Source organism: Corvus moneduloides, chromosome 4, assembly GCF_009650955.1.
Source record: "Corvus moneduloides isolate bCorMon1 chromosome 4, bCorMon1.pri, whole genome shotgun sequence".
NCBI classification, from domain to species: Eukaryota; Metazoa; Chordata; class Aves; order Passeriformes; family Corvidae; genus Corvus; species Corvus moneduloides.
Window position 1 is genome coordinate 58,905,593 of NC_045479.1, and position 13,934 is coordinate 58,919,526.

At 37.6% G+C, this 13,934-nt stretch overlaps 1 long non-coding RNA gene across 1 annotated transcript; it reads right to left on the reverse strand.

The window, feature by feature from the left end:
* Positions 1-2,783: 2,783 nt before the first annotated feature.
* On the reverse strand, positions 2,784-9,715 carry LOC116443088. The gene is made up of 2 exons (XR_004239745.1): positions 9,598-9,715; positions 2,784-5,582 (listed from the first exon to the last, which is right to left on the reverse strand). It is a non-coding gene; the product is annotated as an uncharacterized LOC116443088 (long non-coding RNA).
* Between the last annotated feature and the right edge of the window lie 4,219 nt (positions 9,716-13,934).

Below are 13,934 nucleotides of genomic sequence, written 5' to 3' on the forward strand. Positions count from 1 at the left end.
GATACTGTTCTTACAGCTTTTTTTCCGAATTCTGTCCAACATCTCAAGTTCCCTTTGAAGTGTTTCAGTGTTTTGTGGGTTTCGTTAATGCCAGAAAGGTAGGAATGACATCTTCTTATATCTCTATGAGATGTTTCCCTGCTTTGTAATCAAAAGGCCATGAGCATTTTTAACAGCTGCAACATCCTGAGAATTCATTATGAGAAGAGAAAGCAGCATTTTACAGAAGGCTGTATAGGAAGACACAAGGTCAAGAGTAGGAGGAACTAGCATGTGTTGCTTTTTCTGATACAGTGTGCTAACTCCTCCGTTTCCCCATTTCTTAGCCTTCCTTTTCAAACCCTATAATCTCTTAAAACATTTGGAAAAGTATCCTAAGTGCATGCAGTTTGGAAAATGGCAGGAGCCTTTCTAATGGAAGGCTGTAACTCAGTGTTATGGTCGAGAGGGGTTTCTGTTCCTCCCTGATGGTCACATTTCTGTCTCTGGATTACTTGGAGCATTCACTTTTCCACACTTTCATGCAATTGCATCACATTTAACGCTTCCACTAGTAATTTTCTTTCCCTTCTAGTTGTGCATAATTTCATCCAAAGAAATAATCCGGTTTTCTGAAATATCTCTAACATCAAGATACTTTTTAATGATACCAGCAACTTCCTGAGAGAGATATTTTTGCCTTTCTGCTTTTCTGTTCTTGTTCTTTTCTGCATTTGCTAGTATCTCTTTTAATGTGTTGTTCCTTTTCCTCAGTGTTACCCTCTCGTTACTTTAGCCGTTCTTTGCTTTTTCTTTAAACACTTATGTTTTCAAATTAACTTTGATCTCTGTGTGTGGGTTGGCCTGGATAATACTGTTTTTTATCTCTGTTGTATGTCTGCACCTTTTTCTCCATTAATCTTCCAGACCTATAAATTATTGCAGAACATATTTCTATTTTCCCCTCACTGCTTCTGCCACAGAGAATTCACACTGACTTTTGACTTATTACTTTAAGTTGTCCAAGACTTTTGTCATTCTCAGATTCTTGAGAAAGGCTGTTAATATTTAAGGGCTATATTTTGAACTCAGAGAAACACCTGTAACTTCAAGCATCTTCAGTGGAAATCTGTAGGCATCTTTCAGAGATGAGTTTGACCTTCAGTACACAAACTAAGTTAAAATATGTTCCAATGCATGGAATATTTCTCTCCGCTGTCATATCTATATCTATATCATCTTTATCTATATCATCTATATCTATTTCTATCTATATCTATACTCAATTATGTTGTGTTTCATTTTTGGTGCATGGGGAACCACATCTTTTTGCAAGTTAGGCCCATGAAACAGCAGAACCACCATCCCATTAAAATATAAAAACGAAGGCAAAATCACTTTTGGACTGTCTACAAATAAAATGAAAATAATAATGCAAATAAAATGTAAATAAAATACAGAATAATGTTTCTGTCACTTGGAGTTTTAAAGATATGGATGAATTGTGGACTAGTGAAAACAAAAAAGCTGAAATCTTCAGCCTGTACTCCATCAGAAAGCAGAAGAATTGCGCAGTTGATCATTTTTGATACATGGAAACATCCTTCTCATCCACAAAGCCCTCCAGGGATTTAACGTGGAAGAAATATCTTTTGGGTATGCATAGAGCACTCTTTGTTACAGTATGAGAGGGAAGCCCCCCCCTGCCAATGCCAGGATGGATTGAGCATTGACCTGTGCACAATTTCAAACCCCTACCAGACAAATGCTCACATATGTTTGATTTGCTTGTCCTCAGCTGCACGTTGTGTTCTTCAAAAGAACAGGATGTCAAATTTCTTAAAGGAATGGGAGATAGCTCTTTTTCTGAGGTGCAGTGCATGTGTTCAGATGGAGAATGCACAGAGAAGCCAGTCATCAGCCCTCAGAGGCAGTGGCAAGAGTCCTCATCAGGACCAGAAGGGTCACAGCAGAGTTTGTGGCAACACAGAAAGTTTCTGAATCAGCTGAATGTAAGTGTGAATGCAAAGACTTGCAGCAGGCAAAGGAAATTTTTTGTAAGACACTTTTATTGCTAGTCACTTTGAGATTGTGCTACTTAAAAAGCTACTTAAGCCTGTATTTCTAATACAACCAAGCTTTGGTGGCTTAAAGGCTTTTGTTTGGGAGCTCACAAGAAGGAAACACCTAAGTGCATACTCTTCAAAGTTCTGGCCAGTTCAATGCCCCTGCAGGAAAATCGTTCTCTTCATCATTCTGTGTGTTTTATTAGTGTGTGACTACATGTGAAGGAGGAGCTCCATGCCTTTCCAGCAAGCTGAAAAAGCCAAGTTGGACAGAATTTAGGGTCTTAATTCCCTGTGCATCAAGGCATGATTAATGTAGCATGCAGGTTTGCAGCTCCCTCACTGCACAAGCACAGGCACAGGGCCCATATTCATTTTGTCCCACTGATCTGAGGTCTCAGTCTCTCCTGATATCTGTAAGTCTTTCTGCTCTGGGATGAGTGGCCTCCCATGCTTGGGATTAAGGTCTATTTCTATTAACTTCTCCATGTGATGACTTCTCCAGGGAAAAAACAGATTCACCAAAAACATTCAGTTTGGGACCTGCATGGTTCAAAAGATCTCCAAACAGCTACAGGACTATTTTCCATAATTACTACTTTTCAGATATGTCCATTATATTAAATTGTGTTTTCCTTGGAGAGAAAAACATTGTTTTATGCTAATTGTGGCCATAAAAAAAAGGGAAGGCACTACAATGTGAGAATGAATTCACACACAAACATACTTTGAAAATAATAGTGCTAAATTACACTTTATTGCATAAGCTATGTACAATGCAGTTTTTATAACAATGATACATCGAATTAATACAAATTTTCACAGGCTTGAATGAATTCTGTGCTACATCAGGAAGGTAATTTTTACTATTTTCTAAAAGTAACTGAACTGCTGGTCTCTTCATCAAGAAGGCAATTAATATTCCCCTGATTGTTTCACACAATTAAGGAATATGCCATACATAAACAAATTCTTTTCATTGTTGTAAGGATAATTTTACCTCACGTTCTCTATATTCTGAGACAGCTTGAATACAGGTGGCTTGAGATAATAACCACATTTAAAGAATAACCTCTAAGCTAGTTTTTTCTAGCAATCATCACTTAATCTCCAAATCCATTTACTTTTGGGGGGGTGATAAAAATACTGTTTATCAAATGCCGTGGTTCAAGATTATTTCTCTTCACATTGGCCTTCAGAGCTCAGAATATCCCTTTCTCTCAATGACAGAGGGAACATGCTTAGAACAGGGCCAATCTTCATGATGTCAGATAAAAGTTAGTTAGATTCAATCATGATCTGGGATTAAGGAAAGACCGAAATGAATGCTAACCATGAACAAATCCTTTAAATTGTCAGATTATGATTGCTTTGTTGACACCTTTAATAAATCAGATAGAATATTTACATTTTTCTATTCAGAATGGAAACTACTGAATATTTAAAAGATCTGTGTTTGCATTTTCCTAAAATTCTATATTAGGCAAGCAAAACATAATCACCTTTTCCCTATGTGAAACCTGACCACATAAAGAGATGTTGTACAGGGAAAATAATATTGTCTTGGCTATACTTCTTTCTTTAGTAACATTTCCTAGAAGTAAAATTGATAGCATTTAAATTTAAGAACAAAAGATAGGTTAATCATAGTTTGAACAGGTCATGAGCTCCTTTGAAATTTTTACCACAGTTGCTCAGCACTTGTAAATCAGCCCTTGATTTTTGAAATGTTTATTACTCCCTCCAGCATAGCCACAGGCTCAAAAGAGTTGTTTTTAATAACAACAGTAGTAATTTCAACACAGTTCCCTTGTTTTTCTCAATGCCTTGTTTACTTTTGAACTCGAAAGAGAAACACAATTAATTTAATTTTTTTTTTCCTACTTGGGATAACATTTCTATTAATATAGGAAGAAATAATCCTTGAACAACACCATTTTGGTATTTAGTCCATCAGAAAACTTGGTCACTTGCTTTTTTGATTTTTGTCCATGCAGACTTTGAAAGCAATTTAAGGGCACAAATATCTATCCATGGTCAATTGGTAGGGACCAGCTCATATTCACATTGTACAGACTACATACTATTCTGCTGGCATGGACCATCTATGTCCATGATGTGCATCAAGTGGCACACACAGTTGCACAGAATTTTTTAGCCCAGAACCTTTAACACCTCATCAAAAGCAGCCCCTCTGATAAGGACCATATCTTTTCATCTGTTTAACACATCCCATGTGAGATGACCACCCTGTCATGCAGGTCTATGGACAATTTTTATCACGTATCACTGGAACATATTGTCTGCTGCCCCCTTCAAGTATCTTATGTTCAGAAAGCCTTGGCATGATGTGGCTCATCCTTCAGAAAAGGGTTCAAGTAAAATGGAAAGGCTTGTCAGCATACAGAAAAACTCCAGGGTGCTGGCTCCAACAGTGACCACAACTAGATATAACCAGAGAATGTGAGAAACTAAAAGCTAGTAGCACTTCCCAAAAATGTTTTTCTCACCTCCAACAAAGGGAACATCATAAGGCAAAGGTGATTATATCTAACAACTTTTGACTTTTTTTTTGCTAATATGTCCAGCTGCTCTTGAAAGACATTAACTTTCACAAGATGCTGTAGAGAGGCATTTCACAGACTAGTTACCAGCTGTTTGAAGAATGCTTGACTTTTATTTACTTTGGACCTACTATTTTCCAACTTCATTTCAATCCCCCAAGCCCTTGTATCAAAGGAGACTTTGATCAGTGAGTAACCACCATCTCAGTGTCATTCTTCATCATACAGCCTCCTAACTAGTCTTCCTCACTCATCTCTTTCCCATCTAGAAAAGTCTGTGTTCATTTAGTTCATTCTCATACAGAAGCTATTAAGTGCTGGAGGAATTAACTCTGTATGACCAGCAGAAAGTGGAGGACATCTTTGCTGGGGATGTTTCCAAGCATCTCATCACCACAGCCCTGAGTAGTTCCCCTTTCCTTTTTCCTGAGGGTGAGAGGAGCAGTTCCCATATACGTGAGTCCCACTGGGTTCAGGGCTGTTCAGAAGAGCAGTACAGTATTACTGAGTGTCACACAGGATCCAGAGCCTGCAGTAATGATGCATCCCACACTCATCAGGGAGGGGACCTGGGACAGATGGGCTGTTGCTGAGTGGTGAGTGACAGTCCCATCTCTATGTCCCTTGTTCATGGGTGGTGAGGTGTAGTGGAATTGAGATAAAGTGCCTTCAGAGCTTGTCTCAACCTCTTAGTCCTGTGCTCTTGCAGTGCTTATCTCCTGTTCATTAAAGGCTGTTTCCTTGCATGATCTCTGTCCCTTAGGGAAGTGTCATGAGCTCCTTTTCATGGCCTATTGAGGTGTTATTGCTGGAGGGCTTTCTCAGGTAGGAAGACTGAGACATGGTGAACCCTGTGGAAAAAGTTATTCTCTCTGTCTCAACCACAATTTCCTGCCATCAGATCTTGAATTGTTCAAGAATAAACAGAGATCAAAATAATATGTCTGTAGTGTGGACATCCAGGACCAGAGCCCTGCAGAGAAATAGAAAGAAAAACAAGATGATAGTGAGGATGAGCCAGCCTTATTTCAAAAGGCTACAGAAAGAGAAAATCAGACAGACTGGCAGTTACATGACCTTTAAGCCAAGTACTTGTGTGTGGCAAGAAGATCTACTTCCTAAGACCAAAAAATGCATTGACTTCTTGAGTGCCCTCACAAGCTCTCTGGCTTTTCCTGGGGAAATGATCAGCTATCAGTGAGCATATCCGCGTAGTTACATTTTACATTTACACATTAATTTTTTCTACCTTCTATTCTGTTTTTTTTCCCTCTGTGTTTTGTCATCTTCAAGTTTTCAGAACCAGAATAGAAGACAAAAACCAGTGATAAACACTGTTAATTACCCACACAGGCTTAGGGGCACACAAGAAAACATAAATCTGTGAGCTGACAAAAAATATCCTGTAAGAGGTCATTTGATAATTTTTCTAGTGCTATTGCTCTTATTAAATTATTTATCTGTGTGGATTTTAACAGGAGGAGTTTTCCCTACAGTCCTCAAGTATTAAAAGTTAAAATGACTGTGCAGAGGAGGAACCATACATTAGATGTTGCCGAACAGAAATGTTTCATTGGCTGCTTCAAAGCCAGTTACTGTCAAGTACTTTTGATGAAGAGACCTGTGCATGCAAAACAGAAATCAAGAGGCTGAATGGCCCCAACAGCCTTTTTGCACCAAAGTTGCTTGTTTAAAGCAAGTTCCAGTCAAGAATAATTGAACTCAGCTCAAATTAGATTGTTGCTCCTTAGCTCTGTGAAATGAGGTAGATGATCACAGTCCGTTTCCCATTAGCTCAACTGTCTGCTCTGCTAAAACCACCTGCACAATTGAAACTAATTGGTGCCCTCGACAGCAGTATCAGCAGAGAGGATACAATTAAATAGTCATGGATTATGAACTATATCCTCCCCCTGAAGACATGATACCTTTAGATACCGGCAGTGAGCAAGCTCGCCTGGTTGGAGCTTGGAGTGGGGCTGAATTTACACCAGTGGGCTGCCATTCAAGATCCAGTCACAAGCAGAAATGCAAGTCTATGTACAAATGAACATTAACAAGGATATATTTATTCAGCTGGAATATAGACAGGCCTAGAGCAGGGGAAAACACATCCTACTCTATTTGTATTGAAGGGATCAAAGTGATATGAGCCCCAGAGCTACCAAAAGGCCATCAGACACAGATCTCATGAGGGACTCCTAAATTCCCTTTCCTCTAGGGACTCATTTCAGCACAGCAGTAAAAAGCAAATGGCATTGACTCATAGAGCAGCATATTTAGAACAGGCTGAGAGTATTCTGGTACAGTGCTGCTGCTGGTAAGAGCAGCCTCTGACCATCAACCAGGCTGTTTTCACCCATCAGTGAGAGCCCGACCACTGAAACCTGGTGCACTTCTGACAGAAATAGTTCCTCTTCTAAGCTAGCCAGTTGGATTCATCTTGCTCTCTGCTGCGCTGCTCCTCAAAGGGCAGCGTGTAAGAAAGGCATGAGCATATCATTCAAGGGCTGGATCTTAAGGAATGTTTTTGTAGACTCATAAAAATATGCTTTTATTGGCTTTTACAGATATGTGAGCACTTGTGCTTCTCTGTTACTCTTTTTAATATGGCATTTTATACTTTGAATTTCTATAGGGTGCTTTTTTTCTAAGGACTGTAAAATGATTAAAAGCACCAACAAAGAAAACTTCATACTGCAGTTGGAAGAGAAGCAAAACTTTTCTGCTTGTGTAGCAATTTTCCCCTCTCTACAGGCCAGTTTGGAGTCAGATCATCAACTTCAGAGCCAGGACTGAATGCCAGGCATCCCTCCCTACACTCTAACAAATATTAAACATTTGCTCTAGCCATATTTGATGCCTCAGAGGGGTTGATGCTCTGACACAGCAGAGAGAATCATTTACTGTATTGTTCTGCCTAGAGATATGACAGTTCAAAGCACAATACTTTGTGCTTCTTCAGATTTTCCAGTGTTTGTTCAACAGAGAATTGCTCCTCACTGACAGCCTCTGTTCAAAAACATAAAATATCTGTAACCCAGCTGGAGTGATATCTGTCAATGCATTGACATGCACAAGCCATAAAATTGTTCAAAATAAATTGTAAAAAACAGCTTCTGGTTTCAGATAATGACTACGCAACACAACGTTTGCTCTCAGAGCATTGGTTTAAGATGCATCAGATGTATGGTGCTCCATAGGATGCCAACAAAAACCAGATTTCTCAGAAGTGATTAGAGGGCACAACTACTCCTAATGTGATTCCAACAGTCAAATTTTCAGATGACTTATTTAGCAAACTGATCTGCTTTGGAAGTCCAGCCCTAGATGTGAACGACAAATTGATTTTAAGCCCCTACTCTGTTTTATAAAAAGGAAAAGTCAAAGGTCAACAGCAAACTGCTTTTCCTTAAAAAAAAAAAAGAAAAACAACAAAAAAACTGCACTTCCAAAGAGGTAGTGCATTAAGCACCTGTAAACGTTCCCTCAAATGCACTCCCTGATTACACTGGGATAGAGAGATTCTTAAACTTGTGAGTTTTCTAAAGCATAATTCTTCTCCTAATTGTCATGCATTTAAAAAATTTTATGTAGAAAAAAGAAATCATCAAAATCAGAAAAAAAAAATCATTAAAAAATTGCCTAAGTTTGCAAATCTTCCACACGAATTAAAAGTGAATGTCTAAATAAATTTCAGAGTGAATGTCTAAAACACATTCAGTCTCCAACTGAATGCTCATGCATCTTTATTTTTTTAGACTTTAACATGATTTTCTTTTCAGCTGGCAGTTTCTTTCATCTGCCCTGGAGTAAATGTAAATGGTATCCTCTGGTGATTGTTTAGGCACTGGCAAAAAGCTAAACAATGGCATCAGCAGTGCAAGTGTGAGTCAGCTGTGGCAATGCTCCTATTTGGAGTCTTGCATAAAGAACTACTGCTGATTTATTTCTCAAGGGTCATCAAAGAGAGAGTCTGCATGCAGTAACAACTTTCTTACAGCGCTCCGTTCATTCCTGAAGCAGCACAGTAAAAGAAAGGAAAAATATTATAGATCCATCACTCACTTCTTTCTTGAATTGCTTTTTAGTTCTACCATGGCTACCAAATTATTTTTCCCCAATCAACAGATCTGTGTTTTCAGTCTAATCAGATCAGAATGGATATCAGGATAGGTTATGTTTACTGATATTTTCATTAAAAAAAAAAATACTTCTGGACGGGCGCATTTATACTAGCAATGCAAAAAATTTATTTTTACAAGATTCCTAAATTCTTATTTGCATCTGACAATAGGATATGAGCAAAAAGGAAATGTTATCTAGTATTAAGACAGAGAAAACTGTTGAAAGCAAATACATTCAATTGAAATGTAGCTTTATTTGGGATCTTGCTAGATCATACATCACTTTGCAAATATATTTGCAGACTTTGTGAACATCTTAACCAAAGAACAAAATCTAATGATGCAATCCTGAGCATCCTGATATTCATGTTTAATGAATATATACAGCGTTATTCAAATCTATCCTTCACTTTGATTAAATTCCGTTTTTAAGAAAAATGCATTGAAATACAATTGTTCTTTTAAAGAATTCAAGAGAGAGTATAGCAAAAAAAAGCCCTGATCAACTGTTTCAATTTAAAGAGCACACAGTAAACCCATTAGAAGATAGAGCTACATGTCTTTAGAATACATAGCAATAAATAAATTAAATCACCCAGAACAAATAGTACCAGCTGCTCCACAGATAAATATAGAAACTTGGAAATATAAAGGATAAAGTACTTCAACCTAAAATAAAATAAACAGTAAGAGGCAGTGAAATGTTGTCTTAGTCTCAAAAGCCTTATGTTACCCATTTATTTTGTACTGAGTCCATTTATTTTTCTCTCATGCTCTTCCCTCTGTGCATTCAGTGCATACTAAACAGTATAACATGAACTGTACCAAGCTGCATTTAAGCTTGATGGTGCCTAAGCTTACCTGTGATTTTTGGAGACAAGGGTTATTTTCAGGTTTGGAAAATTCTCTCTCCTTTCCCTCTCCTCCCATCAGCATCTAAAATGTCATTTGTGAGTTGGCTTTAAACCCACTTTATTGACCATTCTCATGGTAAAAGGAAGAAAGCTGAAAGATAATTAGATTTTGAGTCTGGGTGAGTAATTTTAAGAGCTTTGCAAGTCTGACTCCGGGATATATTTTGTGTCAACCTCAGCTTTGTTCATTCAGTATAAAATGCTGCATGTTACAAGACAGGATGGTTCAGCTTCACAGGGTTATGGAAGGGCAAGGGAGTGACATCCTCAGAGCTTAATTATGTCAGCCTCAATTTGAGTTCCTTCATCATAAGTGTAAGTCAACATGTTTAAAGTTGACAAAACTGATATTTCAGTAAGCAAAAGCAATGAATTGCTTAAAAAGATGCTAGCTAAATTAAATTGATAGCAATAAAATCATTTACGCTTCAACAAAAAGGAAATGTACAATTCAAAAAAAAGCAAAACTAAACAAAGTACCTCATCTTGTCAAAACTACCATAAAAAGAATATATTTCCAATTTTGTTACAAATAAAGTAACAATTTACACAAAAAATACACAGATTTTTCTATGAAATGTTAGTTATCATGAAACCCTGAAGGTTAACATATCTTCTTTGTATCTGTAATAAATAGAATGCAAAAGAACAGGAAATCAACAATTTTGACATAGGAAATGGTTTCCCATAAAAGCAGTGTTTTTCTGAGAAACTTGGTTTTGTGTGCAAAGTGTTGCAGCTCATCTGAGTTTGACCATGGCACCCAGATGCCACATACTCAGATAGTGAGTCAGTTTAAGGAAGGCACCTATTAAATGGCTCTCTGAGTTGTAACAACTTGGATATCCTTCCATTTTGCAGTTAAACTGACTGAAAGGCTTTGACAGTGCTGCAATACTAAATCACAGCTGTGAGAAGGTGGAAAAAAAAAGAAGCGTCTTACTGAAGGATCAAACTTTCTCCCTGCAGCTTCTTCATTTCCTTCACCTGAACTGGACTGTGTGTTCCGTGTACCAGCTGCAAGCTACTAAATCCCCCTCAATCCCCTTTTACTGGTTATGTACATTTATACCTCAAATATTTTTTCACATTCCTCAAAGCTTTCATTTTTTTTCTATACTTATTAACTGCTATGAGATCTTCAGTCTTAGTAGTTTTTCAAACCTTGCAGGCCTTTCTAGACATGCTAGACCTTTCGTGTCATTCTCATCTCAGTTCTCTCAGGACTTTTAGAAACAAAAATACATGATTCACCTCTTTAAAACTTAGCTATGGAAAAGTTCAGCTGTCTAAATTGGTCACCCTTGAGACACTCTGTACAAACAGACAGATCCAAAGGGTGATGTGTCTCCTCTTAAGACAGGCAGCTCTTTTGATGTCAATTAACTTCTAGACATGCAAAATCAGGCAAGATGGATACTACTCACATGGCCTATATTTTACCAGACCCAGCCAGCCCTTCCCCCTTTTTGCACTCTATATTTGCAATTCTAGTTATAAAATGGGATTATAAACCCACTATAGGGAAAGCTAGATGCAAAATGTTTATTTCATTTACTTGGAGTATTTTTATGATGCACTTCTTTGTATAAATAGCTCAAATTTCATTGCCTCGTTTTGCTTCAATATCAGATTACAAATTCATGTCTAATTTGCTGTCCTCTCTCTTCCCTAAAGTCTCTTTTAGCTTTACTTCTCTTTCCATCCCACTTAGTATATGTTTTCCAGTTTAATTTCTCCTGCATGCTTTAATTTTCATTTCTGCCATCTGAAACTCTTTTTACTGTGTTGGAGCCCTTAGGCCTTTTTTTACTTTTCTCCCTCATATCCCTTACAATATAGTTCATGTCCTTGAAAACAAATTAAAAGAACTACATATCTCAATCCTCTGCCCAAACTAGATTTTTTCCTAATCAAGAAGCTATATAGATCTGGCAAACTACTCAAATGTTGTTGTTGGAAAGTGAAGTTTTGATGGAAATTGTGATCAAAACCTCTTTTACTGAAATTCATCACATATATCATAGGCAAATGAGCAGGGCAAAGCATTTCTGACCACTTCTAATTCTAATTTATTTTTCAGCAGCAGACTGGTTTATTTGCTGTAATATGCTAAAATTTTCAGTGGCAGCTGGAATGTGGGTTTAGACAGCCTTTGCACTGTAAAGTTCATTTCTGCAACAGGGAATAGGAGGAGTTGTTTTCCCTCACCCTGAAGAAGTTGTAAGCCAGAACGGTGAAGAAGATCAGATTTAAGAAAATCTAGAGGGGGAAAAGCAGCGGCCATCATAGCAGATTCTCTTAATCAAGACTATACATAAGTTAATAGCCTTTGCCTGTCATTTTGGAGTCCTTTGACAAATCTGAAGGAAAAAAAGGTCAGAATTATTGCACTCACAATTTCATGGTATTTAATGGGAGAACATTATGAAAAACAGGAACACTACGAATCATAATTTCATCATGATATAACCACAGTCAATACATAACACACAGAGATGAGAACTGGAAGTTATGATATTGGTATTGGCAGTGCTGCTGGTTAGCTGTGGGCCTCAGATGAACAGACGGTGGGTGGTATTGAAGACACTGCCTGCAGTATTTCACAAAAGGGTGAGAACTGACTTTATTCAGGAGGACATTTTGTTAGTTTTTTAGATTTGAAGCTCAAAACACTGCTAAAGGCAGGTGTCATAAGCAAGTACAAAGCAATTTTGTCTTTTCAGCTTTGTCATTAGACTTCACAACCTGGCTTCCATGGGATCATTGTTCTTAGGAGCAAAGGCTTAACCACTGATAAATATTGATTACATTGTATCCTCTTTTCTTCCCTCTTGCATCAGAATCAAAGGCAAACCTTCCATTTCAGGTGTCTCCTTTCACCCACATAATCATATAGTTAAGTAGGGAGTGCCAATGTGAAGAAAGATGATCAAGAAGCAAAAATTCTGTAAGAAAATGGTTACAGAATTAGAAAATTAAGGAATGTGTATTACGTGTTAAGAAATGGAATCTAAACTTTCTGTTTAAAATAAGATGATTACCTTATTTGAGAACCAAGGACTGGAGAAATTAGCCATTTCACAGTGTCCAGTTTTCCAAATTTCAGGCAGCCATGCCACAGCTGTCTGGTTTGAAAAGAGTCTGAAAACATCTATACCACTCAGTAAAGGATAAAAAAAATCTTCCCAGCACTCCTTCAGAAAGCCAAGCCTGAACTATGCCCTAGGTAAAAGCAGAGAGCATCTTGCTAATACCACAGGTCCCTGTGATTTAGTTGCTAAATCAAACTCAGAGAGAGTCCTAAGATAGACACAGACTGCAGGACTGCTGCTAATCTAAATTCAGGAAAGAATTTTCACTTAAGCTCGTACCTGGCACCTGCTAGTTTTACACGGACTATGCGATCAGGGACAGCAACCAGACACCTAAGGATGCAAAGCCGTTAAAGGTACAATTTCACACCATCTTTGTCCACTTGCTAACCTCCAAGGCTTCAGAGGACAGTGAATGCAGACCCAAAGAAAGCCAAATATAGATCAAGATAGGAAACTGATATTTCTAACCAGTGCTGAATAGAAACTCAGCAACATGGACATGATTATATGAATTTCTGGCAATAGCATTTCTAAGGGACCTCTTTGGGAATACTGACACACCACATATCTGAAAACTGTCACTGCAAACTTGTGCCCCAGGATGAAATGACTTCCCAGGATCCTCTGACAAATCTCACTCCATGAGATCTCATGTTTAGTTATGTGATCCCTTTCCAAAGCATATCACATTACTTATAAAACAGTTTAGATTACTCAGTCCCCTCCCTCTTTGCCAGACAGTTCCAGAAACATACTTCTTGGACAGATAAGGAGCCTTCTTCCAATTTCCCCTCTAAATTTATTCATGGCCAATTTACAGTCATTTGATCTTTTGCCAATACCATCCTTTAACTTAAATAATAATTCTCCTTCCTTAATATTTACCTCTGTAGTATGTCATTCATTCATTTAATTCATTCAGTTTAAAATAATCTTAATAAATGGGGAAATGTTGTAGCTATAAAATGAAAATGCACTATGATGACCTTTACTAAAATCTGGCACTTACCTGATTTTATTAAGTATCAGAAACATTATAATAGATATTAAAATGTAGCGATATTCCCACATTATGCAAATCTATCTGGGCTCATTTAAATTCCTTTTGTCTATTCTCTTCTTTCTACACAGTCCAGTTTTACAAATTAAGAAGTTTTAATAGTAAGACTAGATTTTTAGAGAATCA